We start from the raw sequence: 18,267 nt of genomic DNA, 5'->3' as shown, positions 1-18,267 counted from the left end.
CAACTGGGTCTGTCTAAGCCTTAGTATACAAAATGGTGAAATGATAAAATAATAGTCATAAAGATAATGAATTAATACATCAGTGAGATAATTAGGAGGATCATACAGGGCAGTGTGTAGCACTGTTTATTACAGAAATGCACAAACAAGTGTCCAACAAACTATAGTTATCTTGCGTTCCTCATGTTGCTACTATCAGAAGAAGCCATGAAGTGAAGAAACACTGAACAGTTGCCTTTATAAGAGTCTCACTTGCTCACCATGAGGGAAAGCCACTTTTATGCATATAGCTCTTGTTGAAAGAAAATACTTAAATTCAGGAAACAAGTCAAGTCTTTCACCCTGATTGATAAACTACGATGAAGAAATCCCGTCATCATCTGTAATTGAAGGAAAGTTCAAATATGAAGATTCACTGTCAGACATCAGTCCAGGTTACAAACCACAGTCTGGAATTAGGAAGGCAATGATGGTTCTGGACAATTCATCTAAATTCTCAGAGCCTAGGCACTGAAATCTGTTTAACAGAAATGATTCTTTTGTTGCCATGTATAAATGTAATATTGTATGTGAATCTGTCTCTCTTGCTCCTTAATGAGCACTGGTTCCTTTTCTTTTCTCTTATTCAGTTTTTTTTTTAAATAGGAAAATATAAGCCATATTCAAGTTAGCTCACCAGTTGCACTTCTTAAATTATTTTTAAACTACAGTTATGGAGGTTTTCTAAGCCCATGTCCCCATCTAAACCAAAAATCATCACTTAAATGTATCTATATTTTAAATGTTTTATGATGTGCAACACTTTTGCCATAAATTAGAACACAATTTGAAAGCAAGTAAAGTACATTTATTTTGTTGAGTCATTTGGTGGGTGTGGTAGAACACTCACTCTTATAATCCCAGCACTCTGGATGCCGAGGCCGGTAGATCACGAGTTTGAAGCCACTTTGAGCTACAGAGCTAGTTTGAGCCCAGCCTGAGCTACATAGTGAAAACCGTTCTCAAAAAGAGGAAAAAAGTATATAAGTATGTACACATGTTTGAATCAATCAATCAATCAAGGAATCAATCAAAAGATTGGACATAAATACCCTAGAAAGTACTCACAGCTTCTTATCCAAATAATTTCTTTAATTCAACATTTTTAACACCTACTAGGTATTCATTTCTGCTCAATGTTCCAGGGATATAAATGTCAATAAGCTTGCCCTACTAAAATTCATAATCTAGTACAAAAGGAAAAATTCATATAAATATTTACGTGGTAAATAATATCTTAAATGTTACTTAGGCTGTACCATATGAAATTATAGATATCAACCTTTTAAAATTTTTAAAAATGGCAACATCATATGGTTCGATTAACATATTTAATGTCCTTCTGAATACCATACAGCTGTTCCAGAGTTCTGTAACATTAGCTCTTCCTTTAAATAAACAAAAATGGTCAATATTCAAAATACGAATTTGATCACTTGTAAATACTTTTTATTTTCATTATGCTAACCTGATCAAGAGAATTATAGAATGAAATTATGATTGCATTTTATAACCTCCTCTCACAGGGAAAACAAATTAATATATTTTATTTATAAAAACCTGTAGAATAAGAGCTGGTTAGCGCCAAAGTTTCCATTTATTTTGCCTACAGGAGTGTTTTCCAGGTATGCACTTTCCCTTTTCATTTCATCCTATAATTGGTTAATCCAACTAAGATGCCTGCTGTTCTATACAGTAGGTACTATAGTAATATTAACTTGTTTATTGCCCCAAAACATGAACCATTTCAGCAAAAATTCTCACAACTGAAACACCTAGTTCCTTGGCTGTTGTCTCTTTCTGACTCGGCACTATTTTAACTCTTCCTGCAGAGCCTCCTTTGGCTGTTGGGCTCTTTAACACATGCTTGCCAGCCACAGGACAAGGTAAGGTGTAACTGTTATTTAATAAGAGCCAAAAATATATTCTGCACAGTAATTTCCAGCTTTTCATGATTTATGGACTCAAAAATGATATAACATAGAGATGGACTATTTTATTTCTAAACTGAAAGAGTAATCCAGATGTCACATAAACCATCCAAGTAAAAGTGAATGCTGTGTGTACCAATATTAATGTTTCCATTGTATTTATAGTGTTCTACACAGTTTATTTTAAAATGTATTAATATTAATTGAAGATATTAAAACAGTGTATATGTCTTAATTTTATCCATCACAGATGTGAAGCACTGAAATTCCAAAAGGTTCAAGAATCAGATATTAATCATTTAGAAGGAAACTATTTATTTGGTTTTTGTTTTTTTTGTTTTGGTTTTTCTCCGGTACCGGGAACCAAACTCACGATCTTCCGCTTGCCAGGCAGGCGCTTTTGCCGCTGAGCTAAATCCTCAGCCCCAGGAGGAAACTATTTAAAAAAAATAATAAAAGAATGAGGCCAGAGAATAAAGCAATCTAATTGAATCTTGGTTGTCACTCACAAAGACAGAAGAGTGAATTTTATGACACTTGACATGGACAAACAAAAAGTGCACTGTTTTTCTGGAACATGGGCCCAGTACATTTCTCAGATAAACTTCAGATCTAACTCAGACAATTGTAAAGCCAAATTTACTGGTAAAGACAATAAGAAGATACTAAGAAAAACAATAGGGGGCATTCATAAGAAAAGACAACTATTTTCTAGAAAATACCTGTATTCTAACATCACTGGCACAATTACCTTAGTGTATCAGTAGCCAGAGGATTAAAATAAAATGGAACTATGTGATTGCAGTAATTGTGTATAATTTGCAAGAAAAACTCAGCTATTAAATAAGAGAATGCAACAGTGTGAGACCATATCGTAAGGAAAGAAATTGTTTACTTAGAAGGAAAGAGAAAAATGAAATCTATCTTTGTGAAGATGAAAGTTTGAAGTTCTCTAGATGTTGACAGTGAAAGGAAGCTGGCATCATTTGTGAAGATGATATTGACTATTTAGATAAAGATTAGAATATCCCCCAAATTCTAGAGATATTACTTGTACATGTAATAGGAGACAAAAGGAAATGGAGCATTCACTTTTCCTAAAACTGTTATTCAACAAAAGAAGCGTATTTTTCACCTGCTTGCCTGATTGGCAGCTTAATGTCTCGGATGCCAGAGGAAGTAGCATTGTCACTTTGGATCCCTAAGGACAAATTAGTGGTCAAGTTGAAATAATGGAAGCCCATGAGTGGAACTTTCCCTCCTGACGCTCATAATCACTTCGGGAAAAGGTGACTAGCAGAGAGAGGGTTGTGGGATTCAATTAACAATTTAGTTCATGCTTTCATAAAACAGAAAGAGCTAAAATCCTTACACAGTGAGACAGCTCAATCAGAAACTATTGAAATGGGGTTCTTTGAAAATCAAAATTGAAATGTTACAACCATAAGTGTTCCGGATAAGGGAAAAAAAAAAAACCTAAATAAATCTCATAAATATAGCTGCATGTGGAGTTGTCAGAAGAAAAAAAGGTTTTAAAAAGACATGATCAGAAACAGAAAAGTAAGGATAGAGCTAAAAAATGTTACTTTCCTTACTTGCAGATTTCATCATGGCATGAAGCCTTGAAACTAATGCAAAGAAAACTGAATTTTAAGATGCAGGTTTATACTCCCCATCTATTTATATGTAAAATACCCCTCAATCCACGCCCTGAGGAAGAGCAACCAGCCTTTGTCATAGCAGAACTCTTGCGGATATTTTTGCGCACTGACTCTGTGGGGTCAGCAGTAGACTGGCAGGCTCACCTCACTCAGCCATCTGCCAGGAGGAGACCACGAAGTTCCCTGCTTATGCAACAGATTCTCGAAAGATCACTCCATGTGATATGCTGGCTGTTCATTCATATAGTCACTACTTTGCACAAATCCACAATTTAGACCTTTGATGTAATACTTCTTATCATCAATAGACATCTTTTCATTAAATAACAAAGAGATATGATATCCTTGGCTTTTACAACAGTTGAATACACTAACTCTATGAAGAAATGTTATTTGCTTTGTGTTGTGAGCTGGTGTACACCTGTTGTACACCTGTTGTGAGGTGTACACCTGTTGTGAGGTGGTGTACACCTGTACTCTCAGCGATGAAGGTTGTTGAGGCTGGATAACTATAATTGGAGGCAAACCTGGGCAACATAGAGAGAACCCGTCTTAATGGAAAAAAAATATGTTCCTAACCATTAACTTAATACAGTTTTTCTAGCACATAAACAATATCTGTTAAAATAAACTAGTATATTTGCCTTTAATTACCAAGATAATTCCATAAAAGTTTTCACTTCTATTTTGCTTTATATATTGAGGTTAAGAATTAAAAATAGTATTCAAAATAAGCATCTATAAGGACTATCCAACACTTATTTTAAGAAGTTCTGGGGCTGGGGATTTAGCTCAGTGGCAAAAAGCGCCTGCCTGGCAAGCGCAAGGTCGTGAGTTCGGTTCCTGGTACCAGAGAAAAACCAAAAAAAAAGAAGTTCTTTTACATTTGAATTGTTCTTACAGTAAGAACTAAATAGGGAAGTGATAGGTCTTATTGCCTAGAACACTTGTCATGAGTTAAAGTCAGGGTTGGTATTAGGCCCCAGAAGGAGAATAGGAAGCCATGAAATTCAAGTTTTGTTTTTTTTCTCCATGGAGCCAAACAAACAAAGTGCAGTTAAGAAAGGATGGAAAATACCATACTTGTTAACTATTCTAAACACATTTCTGTGTTCAAATAAAATGCTTCCCAGTGTTGTGGGAAATACTTCAATAAAAGATGATCAAGCCCAGCTAAGATGCTACAAACTACAAAGAGACATAAATCTGCTTTCTCCTAACACAGAGGACATATTCTGATAATCACACCAAGCACAACATTTATATTGTAGTTATTCACCTCAGCAGAATTTTTAGAAAGCCTCAGTGAGCAGGAGCTCCTATTAGAAACAGTATAAAATAACAGTACTGACCTTGGGGTCAGGTAAACCTTGGTTTAATCCTGGCTGCGCTGTTTAGTAGCAGTTGGCGTTGGTGAAATTGTTTGTCCTGGCTGGAAAAGTTGGGACATGTTAAGCCCTCATTTATGCTACACTAATATTATTTGCTTTTTTGAGGCGGTTATGGTTCATTCTACACATCTCTGAGTTTTCCAAGTTATCAAATGCAAAGGGATCACAGTTTGGCATAAAGATTATTTTAAAGTGAAAACATTTGCACTACAGAGGATGAAAGAGGAGTTCTATGTGAAATTTTCTTATCTGACTAAAGCAGAGTGTTCTCAAAATCTAGCTGCCATTAACCCCTCCACAGGAGTTTCCTATAAATTCAGCTGTCTAAGACAGACTGCATATTCTCATTAGCATCAAAAAACCTGGTAAACATTTTATACCTTTCCCACTGAAGTCCTAAAAAATCAAGCAAAACAAAATGAAACAAAATCTCAACATCTATTTAAAATATCACATGAAATTTTATTTCTACATATTCAGCCAATTACTCACTATTGAATATCCCATGCATTCAAGGGTGTGTAAATAAAAATTGTCTTTTCTTATGCTAATCTGTCTATTGTCATTTGAAGCTAAGATAGTAGAGGAAAATTTTCCTGTCAGAGTGATTCTGCAGACAAATATATCTAGATTTTAATAGGTAATCATATGAAAACTTTGATAATAGATGTGCTATTAGAGTCCATCTGGAGTCTTTATCACTTAAATAGGCAATGCTTTTTGATTCTGCATCCTACTACAGTTACCTGGAGAATTTCTTTTTTAAATTCCAACACCTAGGTGGTACTTTAATCTAAATCATGCAATCAAGATTAAAACTCGCTGTCCTACAAAGGAATTTCTAATTGCATCCTGGTTTTTGGTGGCTTTCTCTAAACTTGTCTTCCTCAAAGTCATCGTTATATCATTTTTATTTTTACTTTTCTTTTTTCTATTTTTTAGCCTGTATGTAAGAACCACCAGAAGTCAATTAAAATTGTAGATGACAGTCTTAAACGTAGGGTCAAACACACATGATAAAAGAAAAAACAAGAGCGAGGGAAGGGCAAATTCTAAACATAATTTAAAAATAAACTGACTATAATGACTGTCCAGATATAAAACACAGTGAGGAGTAAGACCTTTAAGATGTAAGCTTTTTTGTTTGCTCTCTACTCACACCCACTCACAATACTAAGAGCTTTCTATGTGTTACATCAGTAAAGCCAACATCAGAACCAACCAATACAATACCCAACCAATAGAATACCACTTTATAGCCAAGGAACTCCTCAGAGACAGTAAGCAGCTTAGGAAAAGTGCACGGGTCTGGAGACTTGGGGTTTGATAGCAGACCCTGTTAGGTGAGTCACTTTCCCACAACACATGAGTATAGCAGGCTTAAGCTGGATGGAGTTTGGAGCCAGTAGGACCTGCATGCTCACTCATGCGGGAAGACTCCTGGTGGGGGTGTGGTACTTGTTTCCATCCCCTATCCACTCACAAATCATATCCTCCTCAGAGCGTAGAGCTGTGTGGGTGGGGGCAGGGGAGGTACAAATCTATGGCCTTAACATTACATGGGTAGGCATTTAGGAAAACAATTTCTAACGTGGTCCTCAGCCCTCTGAGATTAAGAAATGATGAAAATGAAAATCAGTGCCCTAGAACAAAAGACTTAATAGCTTCATTATACTTTTCTGGCTAGGCCATATCCTACAGAAATTTGTGTTTTCGGTACAAAGTCAGGCATATGAATGAACTAGAGAGATTTATCAGGATAATGCAGCAACCTGAAATTTTTAAATGGATTAGATGGAAAGAAACACTAAGTAGTGGAAATAGGGCCACTGTTCTTCCTTGGCCCCCAGAGTATCTGAGAAATACGAATCCACCTCATATATGTATCTGATTTTTAAGAGAAAAATGTTCTCAAAACATTTTTAAAGATGATCTTGCATTTAGTATATTTTTTCTCCACAGAATAGTAGGAAATAAATCAGGAAGGTGTAAGAAGGTGCTCAGGGCTGAAGTGATTTGCCCAGGGTCCTCTGGCCATGTCAATAACACAGCTGGAGTGAGTGGACCAGGGTGTCACTCACAGTCCATTGCTCTTTCATTTATCGCAGTGTCACTGTATCTTTCATGCAGAATCGTGACAGCGCTGAAACCCATAAAGATGGTAGATGCACTTTAACACAGATTAAATAATGAAATAAACAAAAATTAACAGATGGTTTCAAATAAATATACCCTTCACCCACTGGAGGGCTGTGTGACTTATCGATCTCCGTGTTTTCCAGGGGCACAGACAGGACAGTGAAATCAATAACACGCAATAGTCCGTTTGAGGTTATAAATACTCTATTCAGTTGAGGCACTTGACATATTCAAAAACATCTTACTGTGACTGTGGCATTTTGTAAATAGTCAAGAGCCAGAAATAATTTAATTGTGTAAATAATGTATCAGGCTCTTGCCTTAATTGGCAATTTCATAGACAGGCGCTCAGTGAATGATAAACATCTGTGAAAAGAAGTAGAGCTCCTTGCATCTTTGCATTATGTACCCTGCTGTTCTTAGTGAGAAACTTTAGAACTCCTACCCAGCTACCTCCCTTACCACAGTTCCAGCTTCTTCTTTACTTCACAGCACTTACCCTCACTAACATTACATTATATTGCATTTGTTCATTGTCTTTTTCCTCAGGCTGAACTGTACTCCTCTGTAGGGGGCAAATTTGCCATTCAAGGGCATTTGGCACTGCTTGAGGACAGTTTTTTCAGTGCTAGCAGTATGTTGGGCAGAGGCCAGGGGTGTTGTCAAACAACCTACGCTGAACAGAACAGGCCATTCAACAAAGAATTGTCTGGCTCCAATTGTCAATAACGCCAAGCTTGAGAAATCCTGCTTTACAATGTAAGTTTTGTGAAAACAGACACTACCTCTTTTGCCGAATAAGTATTTACCACATGAATGCACAGAAGTAGGAATGAATGAATGAATGGTGCTAGTATCAGAGGACAAGGAAGGCAAAGAAAGGGTCAAAAGCTGTGAAGAGAGGGCAGGTGAGAAGAGTTGAACAACTCTCAAGGGAAAAAGAAAAATTGAAATTTTCACTATTGCCTCTAATCATAACTACAGAAAATAGTTAAATTTTGACAGTGCTATTAATCTGAGAATTTATTCCACATAATTTTAAATTAGTTCTAAAAATAATTTAAGAGGGAGATGATTTTAATGGAATGTATGTGTTTATATATATATACACACATATATATATACATAAAATCTACATGATACTGTTTTTGCCCATAAATCTGTGATGATGTTCCAATTCTTCCTCATAAGAGTTTAATTCCAAGTTACACATAAGAAAAGTTATGCGTTAAAAAAATGCAAGATGTAAATCGCAATCGCTATCTTCTTACAACAGATATTTGTGAGTAATCAATAATTAATTTGCCTCAAGGGCTCAATTAATTATTCTATCCTAAATATTCTGTTAACTCTAGAAAGTTTTCCTAATTTTAATCAATTCTGATGTGGATTGATTTTTCCTCAACCTTTTCGTTCACAGGGCATCATCTCTCAACCTCCGCGAGTGTAACCAAAGTAGAGCTGAAACCTACGAGAAAGGGTTTTACTGACAGGCACAGATCAACATAAAAGTACCAAAGCTGTGATTCTCATTAAAACATAACCCAAATCTATAGATCCAGTGCAGTCATTATTTCAGTACAGTTTTCACTATGATAGTTTATTTCCTAGACCTGATATTTCTGAGATATTAAATAAGTGCTTCCACAATGGGTACAAATAGGAACCAAGTATAGCTGAGGCTACCTGCAGCGCCTCCCTTCCGCTATCCATTAAAAATTGAGAGCCATTCCATCACATCATCTGTTTGTGCATTATTTATTTTTATATTCTCCCACCTAGAAGATACTGACAACTCACAGTAAATAAGTCTACCCCAGACTACTTAGTGGTCCTCTGAGACTGGAGCATAATATACCTAAAACTGAAGTCATCTTTCTTAGAAACTTCCAACTTCGTTAAATTTCTCCCTTGGCAAATAATGCACTACCATGTATCTGTTCAAACTATGAATTTAGCAATTACTGTTGATTCATCCCTATTTCTTTCCTTATTAGGTCAGTCTCTCATGATGTTTCAGAACTCTGCACTCCCTTCTCTGCAGATACCAAACCAGAATTTCTACAGTACTACAGTGACTGCCTTCCTCTTGGCTTTTCCTCCCATCTATCCCACCTCCTGAGCTTTTCCTATTTTGACCACATTTCTTTATTCTGGTGCTTATTGCCCTCAGGGATCTTGTCATTATACTTAGAGCAAAGTCCAAATTTTTTCATGTATCCTTCAGCATCCTGTAGAGCTGTTACAGCTTCTTTCTCCTATGCTTTCCAAGGATTTTTGCCTGTTTTCCCATGATAAATAATTTTTGGGTGAGATTGATTAGGTTATAAGGTACCCAGATATTTGGTGGAAATTATTCTGGGAGTCTGTGTGGGTGTTTCTAGACTATGTGAACATTTGATTTGGTAGACTAAGTAAAGAAGACTTTCTTATATAATACGTGGTAAGGGTTTTATTCAATGTGTTGAAGACCTAAATAGAGCAGAAAAGCTGATCCTTGTAAGAAGAAACACAACCTGTCTAACTGCCTAGAGCTGAGACATTAGTCTTTCCTGCTTACGTCTCAATTAGAAATACTGGCTTTTCCAAGCTTTGCACTGGAAGTATAACAGCAGTTCTCTTCAGTGTTTGGTTTGGTAACTTCAGATCTTGGGATTTCTCAGCCTCTATAACCTGGGAGTCAGTCCTTCATGTTACCTCTCCATAAAAATTCTCTACTGAATTCTGATTAATGCAAAGTTTTGAACCACAAGTGCAATGGTAGTATCTTATGTGGAAAACGCTTTGAAATTCAGTAATGGATGGAGGATGGAAAATTGTGTGATGCATAGCAGTACAACAGGAATTAGTGAGACAGGAGTAAGGATTCTATTAAACTGTAAGGACGACAGCCATAAAAGTTGAGAAGTCCAAAATGGAGTCTGCTGAGACAAGACTCTCCAGGGAGCATACAAAAACATCTATCCTTTGCCTGTGTGGGGCCTCCTCAGGGCACTATCAGGTTGGTTTCTGACTCAAGAGTACATGGCCCCTGTGTGGACGCTAGATGAAAACTACACAGATTAGACTCTAAAAAATATCTAATTTCTTATAGGGTAAAGCTCATATCGCTTATACAATGGCCTGAGTTCCCTTCAAATCCTTTAAAAAACCCCGGACAAACAACCATTACTACTCAGAACCCCCTCCAGGCTAGTGAGAGCTTTACTTCCTTGTCTTTATATATTTTACTTTCTTTGCTTTATATCTTTTAAATAGATTTGCTTTTACCTTACCTCCTCAGTCTGAGGTTTCATTCCTTGTCTCTGACATTCCATAACACAAGTAATATAGATGTCAAGGGCAATTCTGCTCAAGTTTCAGAAATAAGGACATTACTTGGAACCCAGAAGAATTGTGATTATTATAGAATAGTAAAGAACTTGGCTAAACTGTGTTTTGGAGTCTTGTAGGGGGTCGCCTTCATGAAAGATGAAACTAGATATTTAGATGAGGAGGTTTTAAGCAAAGTATTGAAAGAATAGGTAACTAACTATAAAGCAAATATAAAATGGAAAAGGAGGTATATAAATTGAAGAAAAAAATTGTTAAGCAAGAAGGAATCAATTTAGAGTTTTCTAAAATTCTTGGTCTTTACATAGCAAAAAGAGAAAGAAAGAAAGAAAGAAAGAAAGAAAGAAAGAAAGAAAGAAAGAAAGAAAGAAAGAAAGAAAGAAAGAAAGAGAATAAAGGAAAGCTGGCTGTTGTGAAGAAAGCACTAAAGATGTGGCTGAACAATTATTTAATTAAGAGATCGGGGTTAACTCTTTGGGGCCTAATAAGCCATTCTAGCACAGAGTAGGAGTAGACATAGGATTATTGCAGTAATGATGCTGCCAGTGTGAAATAAAGGAAAAGATGTCCAGGCTTTCTGAGCTCTACAGGACCAGACAACAGGACTATTAAGTACAAACTGTTATTCTTTAATACAAGCAAAAGTTGAACTGAAAAGTGATGTAGCTACCAGAGATGCCTTCTGACTTCTGAAGGTGGGGCCATATCTTGGTTTCAAATGGCTAGAAGGCTTCCATTTGGAACTGTCACACTAGGGCTCTTTCGGTGCCCGTGGTTGCGAGAAGCAGGACCACCAGTGCAAAGAGTCTAGATGACAGGATACTCAGCCAAAAAATACTATTTTTGAGCCTAAGGTCCAGCAGAATTTGTCTTGATAAAGCTTTAGACCTGTTTAAGACCTATCACTCATTCTTTTGTTTCTATTTCACCCATAAAAATGCTTATTCTTCAGACACTTCACCACTGAGTTTTGCAAGCACATAATTGTCCGGTTTTTCCAATTTATAACTGGAGAAGTTTTGTTCAGGAAGAATCATTCCTTGACTCTCATCAATTATCAAATTTAGATAACTTTTAGGTGAGCCTCTGGGTTTTACACGTTAAAGTTGATTCCAGGATGAGTTAATCCTGCAGCCATGCTTTTATGTAATGAATGGAAGGATATGATTTTAGGAGTATGATGGGAAAAATATCATAGAGTAAAATGTGTCTCTTCAAAATGTGTACATAAGGGGCTGGGGATTTAGCTCAGCAGCACCACGCCTGCCAGGCAAGCTCAAGGTCGTGAGTTCGATTCCCGGTACCAGAAGAAAAACAAAACAAAATGTGTATATTGAAGCCCCAGTATTCAAAATGATGTTATGTACAGACTGAGCCTCTGGTATATGTGCTGTAAGAAGTGCTGCCTCTGGTATGTGCGCTGCTGAAGGAAGCCCAAGATTTAGCTTCTGGAAAGTAATTAGATTTATGTGGGAAGTCTGAGGTTTTTGAAAGGACTTTCTGATGAGATTATTGGCTTGATAAGAAGAGATCCAAGAGATCTTCTTTGCATTTTCCAGAAGACAATTATCTGTAAATCAAGAATAATAAAAAAAAAAAAAAAGCAGGATAGGGAGGTGAGGGAGCTGAGGGAGTTGAGGAGACAAGGAGGAGACAATTGACCCTGCAATGGTCAATTCAGGCACAGCCTGGTTGACCTTGGTAAAGTAAATATCTAAATGGTGACCAGCATTCAATGGTGTGACTTGCATAACTTTTAAAACAATGATATAAGATGAATATTTGGATTTAGACATAATTCATTCCAAAATGAATAAATTCATTACAAAAGTTAAGAAATTAGTGTCATGTTCTAACAGGGTGCCATTGAAAAGAAAGTGAAACCACAGAACCAGAATGCATTTCGCAATTTTAAATTACACATATATGTATATAAATGGTAATTACATTGCAAATTACATATAGGAGTAAAATTTTGGCTTTAGAAGAAATCTCACAGAGCATTACTTTTATTGAAGTTCAAAGAAAATGAACCGTTATAAAGTATATATGTAGATATTGCTTTACTTCACAAAACAATCTTTATAGTATCTTTAAAGTATTAGTTGAAAACAACCAAGCACCTAAACAGTTGTATTGTAAAGAAATAAAAATGTAAGTCATCACTTAACACAACCTTGATAAAATGAAAGCTCCTAAAAATAAGTTACAGAAGCATACCATTTCCCTTCCTTTAATACAAACTGCAGAACTCTAATATTAATCAAATCTTTATATATTTCTTTGAAAAATCTAAACGAGGTCAATTTGTCTCATCTATAGAGCAAAATACACCAGTGCAAAGAAATAGATCAATTATTAGACCATATGAAATATTAAAGTGAATGTAATAAGAATAATTAAGATATAAAGCAATTATCATATTGGGAAAAAAGTGTCTGTGTATAATTCAGATAAAAAGGATAGAAAAATATGTTACATATTTTTTAATTTTATGAAAAGTATAACAAAATTTCATAATAAAATAGTAAGAATAACAATAGTTAATGTGTCATTTATCAAGGTTTCTATCTCCTATAATGTTCAAAATATGCTTTCCCAACTTATTTGGAGATGATGCAATGATCTACATTCTTGATTTTCTGTCTTAGAAGAAATATTTGTAATTCAAAGAAAAATTATGTATTGTTTTTGCCATTATTGGCCATGGCAGGCAAAGACAGTGATTCTGTGGGACATCATTCAAAATCCTGTAAATTTTACACAACTGGCAGATATACAAATTCTGGCTGGTTGTGGTAATTATTTCAATTGCCTTCTGTACTTTTCCTCATGAAAAACAGTTTTGCTTCATTTACATATTATTAGCCTATAAATATACCTGTTTTTAGGTTATTTTTTGAACTGATAATAATGTCCACCTGATTTCCTTGTGAGTCAAATAACATATTTGATATGTGTTTTTTTAATCTGAGTTTCACCTTTTTATTTGTACAGGATTACATATTGGGAGCTGATATTAATGGGAGGGTTGGGGTTTTTTGCCACTTTAAAGGAAACCTTACATTGTAATGGTTTTTCATTTGTCTCTTGAGATTTTTCATTCTAAAATGTATACTCTATTTCATTATACACTTTTTGAAATTGCTCATGAGTTGTATAAAAACTTTGTTTTCCCAGCTATAATGAACTTGGGCAGAGACTACGTACACTTTACTTTTACTCCTTTTTAAAGTTCTTAGTACAAAAAAGACTTTGATGTTGGTCCCTTCTGTAGCAGCCACCAGAAAAGCAGAGAATGACTGAGGACAGGATTATAAAATAAACACAGGAATCAAACAGTTCCTTGACAACCTAGTTAGGATGGGAATTGTCCATTGATCAAAGAGTCACACTTTTGCTTTTAGTTTAAATACATTGCTTCCTAAAGATGAGTAACTCTTTACTGCTTGGTTAATTTCCAAGACATGTTAGCTACTGGGACTAACACTCTATAGAGATACTTGAGGATCTTACAGAAAGTTGAAGAAATATGAATAGTAATCAATCATCTATTTTACATTTCAAAGCAGTGATAAGATTTGATAACACTTTGAAGATGAACATTCAAGTAAATTGCAGTATGTGAGGAGCATAGTTTACTAACACTTCACACTCAAAAAACTTTTCCTTTTCTCTTTCCTTCACCATTTCTAATGTTAATTTCTCACTCTATTCTCTTAAATCCTGGTTAATCCTCTCTTATTTGCTTCTTTTTATGTGATTCTTCCCCAGCTGTGGGAGAGCTCTTCTCTCTCCTAGTTCTTGCTTCTTCTCCTTTTATTTTTCCCTGCTTCTCTCCCTACTCTCCCTTGTTTTCTGACTATTTAAAGTATGGATTTTTTAAAAAAGGAATGAGGTGAAAGATGAGTTATAAAAAAGTCATATACATCCAAAAATCATACACATCAGGAGCTTAACAGACATTCAGAACAATTATTTTATAACTTGTTGGGCAGTCAAGTATACCTGTAAGCATTTTTATTTTTAACTTTAGCTGACCTTGCAGGAAAAGAGAGAACACAATTTAAAGACCCAGAGGAAGGAGGAAATTGGGAGCTAGAGGAGGGGGATCAAAGTAATGAAGACATGTTGTGTGAACATACTAGTCAGTCAAACTGCTATAAATATCATGGATTGCAAACATATATCAATAATTTTTTTAAAAATCCAACAGAAATCGGGCTTCTTGGCATATGTCTGTAATCCCAGCTATTCAGGAGGCTAAGTTGAAGGATCAAGTACAAGTTCAAGGCAAAACAAAAATAAACAAACAAAAACAAAGCAAGTTCAAGGCCAGCTTGTCAACTTATTGAGACCTGGTCTCAACATAAAAAGAAAAAGACAGAAAGGTTTTGGGATATAGCTTAGTGCAGCATGCACAAGAGCTTATGTTCAAAAACTAGAATCTCTCTCTCTGTCTCTCTCTGTCTCTTTCTGTCTCTCTCTCTCTCTCTCTCTCTCACACACACACACACACACACACACACAGAGTGAACTCATAGGTACACTCCCTGGTTGCTTTATACTATAGGGATGGGACAGGATTTTATGAATTCTGAATTTGTTTATCAATCTCAGTATCATTCTCATAGACACACACATATATAGCTATGCTTTAACACATGATTTTAATTTTGCGTGGTCCATTGTTGCTTTATTCTGCATCTAGGTATCACAAGCTCTCAACAGAGCTTCTTTATTGCCTTGGATTTTGACAGGATATGGTGGCTCAGCAAATCTGGATTCTGGAGAAGTAAACTGTGGTTTCTCTAATGAAATAAAAAATAAGCTAATAAAAGACTGCCTAGATTATCGTTAGATAATATTAAGAAAACCTCTAAATACCATATCATTTATTGAAATTTATAGGTCTAAGTAATCAAAAGCCATTTACAAATAACATAAATACATAAACATCATGCCTGTATTCTTCAACTGTTTTTAAATACCATCATTAGTAAAACTAAAAGGGCCAAAATATTCAATTCTTCTAGTTCTAACAAATATGTTAGATAAACCTATTTTCACAATATGGAACCAGGACAAACCCTCACATCAAAAACCATGTTCCAATGATTATTGTTTTATGCATGAAAATGAGAATTATTAGTATTCTCCCCCCTCCTCTGTGTGTGTGTGTGTGTGTGTGTGTGTGTGTGTCCCTTCATTCCATGTCAGTGATTTGCAGATATACTGAAGCTCAGAAAATGATACCCCAAGTACAGCATGTTGGCATGCTGAATACATTGAAACGAAGGATATGGCAAGGCCTCAAGAGAAGCAGTCTCTTTTGCCTACTGTCTCCTGCCTCTACCCTAGATGAATCGTAGAACACAGACTTTCTCTTCCTGAGTGAGTCTTAGAATCCTTGTCCCAAAGCAAGCCATGAAACCTAGAAGAACTGGTTACCTTCTCCTTTCTCCCTTGAAAGCCCTCATTCCAGAGGGGTCCTCCCTATGCTCAGAAGGAAGGACTGCTACAGACACAAGCAGCACCCTGGCAGACAGAACTTGATGGTTCTCCCCTTGATGAACCTTAATATCACACGCTCTGGTTCAATAATTTTTCTGCAAGGTTGTCTCTTCCTTGTCAAGCCTGAGGTAAAAATAGACATTTTCCCTACATCTTTGGGTCTTTCTTTCCAAAGGCTCCCATGTCACATAAAACTCTGATTAAACAAGTTTGCTATACTTTTCCTGTTCTGAACCTATCTTTTGTTATAGGAGTATCGGCCATGGTCCACAGGAAAGAAAAGCTGCATCTTTTTTTTTTAACCTCACAAAACAATAGATCAGAATCTGACAATTCTTTAAAATAATAGTCAAGTAATATTCCAGTTAATGAATAAAGACTTTTATTAAAGTAACTTGTTTTCTGTCTAGAAAAGATGACAAAACAGAAACTGTATTGTTATATGCAAGGTACAGTCTACTTATATTAAGTAACCACATATCGTATAATTTCATAATTAGTATTTTCTGTAATACTCCATGGAAAAATTAACTGAGGAATTTCAGCTCTTTCAAAGTAATAAAGTGAAGGTCTAAGAAAGACTGATAAGTCTGAGAGAGTGTATGTCTGCATGTACACGTGAAGGCGGATGCATAGATACACACGGACCGGTAGAAAATTTTAAATTAGGACAAACATACTTCTCTAATTAAATGCATAATCATGGATGCTGATCCATGTTACTGATGCTAAATGGCTGCTGCTTTAATGAGCCATTTTAAATGAAATGCTTGCCTGCAATTAGACATCTGCAATACAAGGAAAGCAAGCCAACTCTGTAGTCTGGCTGCCAGAATTACAGTGCTCTCCTCAGCAGGACAATAAAGAGAAAGGATAATTGTAATTATAACATATACATCTTTCGTGCTCTGTGCTTGGAAGAGTATGTAAAACAAGGCTTCTTAATATATTTAATTGCTTACTGCTAATAAAGGGTTGTCAGAAGACTTGCTTTTAATGCACCCATATTCCACTAATCGTATAACCAACAAGTCACAAGATACCTATTTTAACCCAGGAACTTGCACAGAAAGACAGATGACTTTTACTCTGTATAGGTATCAGTTTTTTGACTTGGGATACAAACCAAGGAGTCAGGCTATTCTTAAAGTGTTCCTGATCTGAAAACAAATTAAACCTCCTTTGAAATATTAGGATGGATACCAACAGAGTTAAATTTATCAAACACAATTAGTCAGACAGACAAATATGTCCATAACACTGCATAATTACTGTATGTACGGCTGTCCTGAAGTTATCAATGAGGAACTTTAGGCCCAATAAAATTAATAACTCACAGCTGCTAGACAGCTGCTACACATCAGTGGTGGTCAAATTTAAACCCAAAGCATATTTTCGCTGAAGGCTATATGCTCTCACTCACTCTTCTAATTAATGAATTTAGAATCACTTGCTCTTTTTAAAAAATATTATCATGGTGCCAGAAGTGTGGATGTACATTTTGGCTGCAATTCCACTGTGTGACTTGGGTGAGTTGTTTTACCTCTCTAAGCGTTATTTACCTCACATATCAATTGGAAATGCTGAGTTGTTTTTATCCTTAAATGAAGCAAGATGCCTACTGTGTCTAGAGCTTAGTACACACTTAGTAGTCTCACCAGTTATTGTTACTTACTTGATGACACTTACTAGCTCAGATTATTTAATTTTTCAACTGACCATCCCTGTGATGCATACACACACATATGCCTCATGTACACACACCTCCGTAACTGCACCTTGTATGCTGTTCAAGCTTTCATTGCGTACAAGCCTCATGCTCTCCATCCCAGCCCTTCTACTTCTCAGTTCATCCTCTCCTTTTCTATTATTGTGTATTTTGTATTCTGTGCACAGCTCGATGGAAAGTAGACCAGGCCCTCATTATAGCAGAGCCACAAGGAAAACATCTGAAACCAAAATTTCAAATGACTCTACTTTCCTCCCAGGAAAAGCAGAAATCAGACAGAAAAATCATTAAAAGATAAAAAGAGTTGAAAAAGAGTATGTAACAAGTGCTGTGCCTATCATGTACCTGCCCGGTAAGCAGAACCTGCCAAACGACGGGCAACTTGGTTAGTAGCACAGGAAGGTCAGGCCGGGCTGTTCTCACAGAATCTCTGCAGACACACTGTCTTCATAAGGGTTTATGCACTCCAAAACAGACTGTCACATACACCTGCTGTAAGGCTTTATTCTTTGAAGAACACGCCCATATCA

At 36.0% G+C, this 18,267-nt stretch overlaps 1 protein-coding gene across 4 annotated transcripts in view; it reads right to left on the bottom strand.

Moving 5' to 3' along the window:
* Positions 1-18,267, bottom strand: part of Grik2 (glutamate receptor, ionotropic, kainate 2) — a 663,290-nt gene that overhangs the window by 285,759 nt on the left and 359,264 nt on the right. The window lies entirely within an intron of this gene.

This window comes from Chinchilla lanigera, unplaced genomic scaffold, assembly GCF_000276665.1.
Source record: "Chinchilla lanigera isolate Chin_1 unplaced genomic scaffold, ChiLan1.0 scaffold00010, whole genome shotgun sequence".
Lineage (NCBI taxonomy): Eukaryota > Metazoa > Chordata > Mammalia > Rodentia > Chinchillidae > Chinchilla > Chinchilla lanigera.
This window is presented reverse-complemented; position numbering and strand designations above follow the sequence as displayed.